The sequence below is a fragment of the Cucurbita moschata genome, unplaced genomic scaffold (assembly GCF_002738365.1).
Source record: "Cucurbita moschata cultivar Rifu unplaced genomic scaffold, Cmos_1.0 Cmo_Scf00123, whole genome shotgun sequence".
NCBI lineage: Eukaryota > Viridiplantae > Streptophyta > Magnoliopsida > Cucurbitales > Cucurbitaceae > Cucurbita > Cucurbita moschata.
The window spans coordinates 6,252-10,565 of record NW_019268639.1 but is presented as its reverse complement, the minus strand read 5'-3'; the positions used below and the strand labels follow the sequence as shown (position 1 = coordinate 10,565).

Here is a 4,314-nt window from a genome sequence, read left to right as displayed (position 1 = left end):
GTAGAATAGTACCCTACCAAGGTACAGACCTAAGTTTGTTTCTCGGCTGGTGCATCTTGAAGATTAGCTATGATGATATTAGTGCATAATGTTCAAACTTCGATTTGTTACAATATATCATTTAAATGTATAGATTTCACAAGTAGCACTATGGAGCATTTTTTTTTTTAAATCGAGTGGTGAAACTAAAAGTCAAGGGCTTCAGAAGAACTTCATGACCAAAATACGAGTACTTTATGGAGTACCCTGCCATGATACGGACCTGAGTTCGATTCTCGGCTGATGCATCTTGAAGATTAGCTATGATGATATTAATGCATAATGTTCAAACTTTTGTTCGTTACAATTTATCATTTCAATTTATAGATTTCACGAGTAACGCTATGGAGCTTTTATTTTTTAAATCGAGAGGTGAAACTAAAAGTTAAGGACTTCAGAAGAACTGCATGACCAAAATACGAGTACCTTATGGATATGCCTATTCTCGGTTGGTGCATCTTAAAGATTAGCTATGATGATATTAGTCCATGCTCAAACTTGGGTTTGTCACAATATTATTTAAATTTATAGATTTCACAAGTAGAACTATCCAGCTTTTTTTTTTCTTTTAAATCAAGAGGTGAGACTAAAAGTTAAGGGCTTCGGAAGAACTGCATGACTCAAATACGAGTACGTTATGGATATGTCTACTGGTAGATGCACCAATGGTCTAGTGATAGAATAGTACCCTGCCACGACATAGACTAGAGTCCGATTCTCGGCTCTTGCATCTTGAATGAAGTTTAGATATGATGATAATTAGTGCATAATGTTCAAACTTCGGTTTGTTTCAATATATCATTAAATTTATAGATTTCACGAGTAGCACTATGGAGCTTTTTTTTTTTAAATTGCAAGGCGAAAAGTTAAGGGCTTCGGAAGAACTGCATGACCAAAATACGAGTACGTTATGGATATGCCCAAAGGTACATGCACTAGTGGTCTAGTGGTAGAAATAGTACTTTTCCACAATACAAACCAGAGTTTGATTCTCGGTTGGTGCATCAGATTAGCAATGATGATATTAGTGCATAATGTTTGAACTTGGTTTTTTCATAATATCCACGAGTAGCACTATCGAGCTTTTTGTTTTTAAATCAAGAGGTGAAACTAAAAGTTAAGGCCTTCGGAAGAATTGCATGACCAAAATACGGGTACGTTATGGATATGCCCAAAGGTACATGCACTACTGGTCTTGTGGTAGAATAGTACCTTGCCACGATAAAGACCCGAGTTTGATTCTCTACTGGTGCATCTTGAACATTAGCTATGATGATATTCGTGCATAATGCTCAAACTTCAGTTTGTTACAATATCATTTAAATTTATAGATTTCACGAGTAGCACTATGGAGCCTTATTTTTTAAATCGAGTGGTGAAACTAAAAGTTAAGGTCTTCAGAAGAACAGCATTACCAAAATACGAGTCCATTATGGATATGCCTAAAGGTAGATGCACCAGTGGTCTAGTGGTGTTATAGTACCCTGCCACGGTATAGACTCGAGTTAGATTCTCGACTGGTACATCTGTAAGATTTGCTATGATGATATTAGTGCATAATTTTCAAACTTAGGTTTGTCACAATATCATTTAAATTTATAGATTTCATGAGTTTAAGGGCTTCGTAACAACTGCATGACAAAAATACGAGTATGTTATGGATGTGCCTAAAGGTAGTCTAGTGGTAGAGTAATACCCTGCCACAGTATAGACCCGAGTTCGATATTCTTGACTCTTGCATCTTGAAGATTAGCTATTGATGATGATAGTGCATAATGTTTCAAACTTGAGTCTTTTTACACAATATATCATTTAAATTTATAGATTTCTCGAGTAGCACTATCGAGCTTTTTATTTTTAAATTGAGAGGTGAAACAAAAAGTTAAGGGCTTCGGAAGAATTGCATGACCAAAATATGAGTAAGTTATGGATATGCTTGAAGGTGCATGCACTAGTGGTCTCGTGGTAGAATAGTACCCTGCCACGGTATAGACTTGAGCTCGATTCTCGACTGGAGGTGCATCTTGAAGATTCACAATGATGATATTGTGCATAATGTTCAAACTCAAACTTAGGTTTGTCACAATATCGTTTATATTTATAGAATTTACGAATAGCACTATCGAACTTTTTCTTTTTTTAAATCGTGAGGTGAACATAAAAGTTAAGGGCTTCAGAAGAACTGCATGACAAAAATATGAGTAAGTTATGGATATGCCTGAAGTTACATACACTAGTGGTCTAGTGGTAGAATAGTACCCTGCCACGGTACAGACACGAGTTTGATTCTCGACTGGTGCATCTTGAAGATTGGCAATGATGATATTAGTGCATGATGTTCAAACTTGGGTTTGTCACAATAGCGTTTATATTTATAGAATTTACGAGTAGCACTATCGAACTTTTTCTTTTTTTATATCGTTAGGTGAAACTAAAAGCTAAGGGCTTTTGAAAAATTGCAGGACCAAAATACTAGTAAGTTATGGATATGCCTAAAGGGACATGCACTAGTGGTCTAGTGGTAGAATAGTACCTTGCCACGCTACAGACCCGAGTTCGATCTTTTGTTGATGCATCTTGAAGATTGGCAATGATGATATTAATACATGATGTTCAAACTTGGGTATCGAAGACCAAATTACGAGTAAGTTATGGATATGCCTGAAGGTACATGCACCAGTAGTCTAGTGGTAGAATAGTACCCTACCACGGTACAGACTCGAGTTTGATTCTCGGCTGGTGCATCTTGAAGATTGGTAATGATGATATTAGTGCATGATGTTCAAACTTGGATTTGTCACAATATCCTTTATATTTATAGAATTTACGAGTAGCAGTATCGAACATAAAAGTTAAGGGCTTCAGAAGAACTGCATGACCAAAATACGAGTAAGTTATGGATATGCCTGAAGGTACATGCACCAGTGGTCTAGTGGTAGAATAGTGTTCTGCCATGGTACAGACCTGACTTCGATTCTCGGCTGGTGCATCTTGAAGATTGGCAATGATGATATTAGTGCATGATGTTTCAAACTGGCAATGATGATATTAGTGTATGATGTTTCAAACTTGGGTTTGTCACAATATCATTTATATTTATAGAATTTACGAGTAGAACTATCGAGCTTGTGGTCTAGTGGTAGAATAGTACCCTGCCACGATGTAGACCCGAATTAAATTCTCGGCTCTTGCATCTTGAAAATTATCTATGATTATTATATTAGTGCATAATGTTCAAAATTGGGTTTGGTACAATATTTCTTTTAACTTTATAGATTTCACGGGTACAATATTTCTTTTAACTTTATAGATTTAACGAGTAGCACTATCGAGCTTTTTGTTTTTATATCGAGATGTGAGACAAAAAGTTAAGGGCTTCAAAAGAACTGCATGACCAAAATATGTGTACTGTATGGAGTACCCTGCCACGATACTGACCCGAGTTTCATTCTCGACTGGTGCATCTTGAAGATTAGCTATAATGATATTAATGCATAATGTTCAAATTTGGGTTTGTCATAATATCGTTTATATTTATAGATTTCACGAGTAGCACTATCGAGCTTTTTTTTTTTTAAATCGTGAGGTGAAACTAAAAGTTAAGGGCCTCAGTAGAACTGCATGACCAAAATACGAGTACGTTATGGATATGCCTAAAGTTACATGTACCAGTGGTCTAGTGGTAGAATAGTACCTTGCCACGGTACAGACCCAAGTTCGATTCTCGGCTGGTGCATCTTAAATATTGGCATAATGTTCAAACTTGTGTTTGTCACAACATTGTTTAAATTTATAAATTTCACGAGTAGGACTATAAGCTTTTTGTTTTTAAATCGATAAGTGAAACTGAAAGTGAAGGGCTTCGGAAGAACTGCATGACCAAAATACGAGTACGTTATGGATCTTCTTTAAGGTAGATGCACCAGTGGTCTATTGGTAGAATAGTATCCTGCCACGGTACAGACCCGAGTTCGAGAACCCTAGTTATAAGGAATGCTTCCTTCCCCTCGATAAATTTAAAACGACGTACAACACTTGTGTTAGAAATTTCAAGATATTTACAAACGAAAAAAATTATACAACTAATTAATTTCTGATATGAATCCAACAACTGATCACTTCCGTGTACCCGAACGAGCAATTGCAAGAATCAATACAAAGAAGATTCAAGAATCAAATCAAGAAAATATTGGAGTGATTGATATTGAAAAGTAATTCGAAGACTTGGCTTTGGTAGTTGAACTACCAATTAAGACAATTTATGAATTACCTTAT

The 4,314-nt window shown here is 36.0% G+C and overlaps 1 non-coding gene across 1 annotated transcript; it reads left to right on the top strand.

Annotated features, from left to right (window-relative positions):
* The first annotated feature begins 2,712 nt into the window (after positions 1 to 2,712).
* TRNAG-ACC lies at positions 2,713 to 2,783 on the top strand. Its single transcript has one exon. It is a non-coding gene; the product is annotated as a tRNA-Gly (tRNA).
* Positions 2,784 to 4,314: the final 1,531 nt, after the last annotated feature.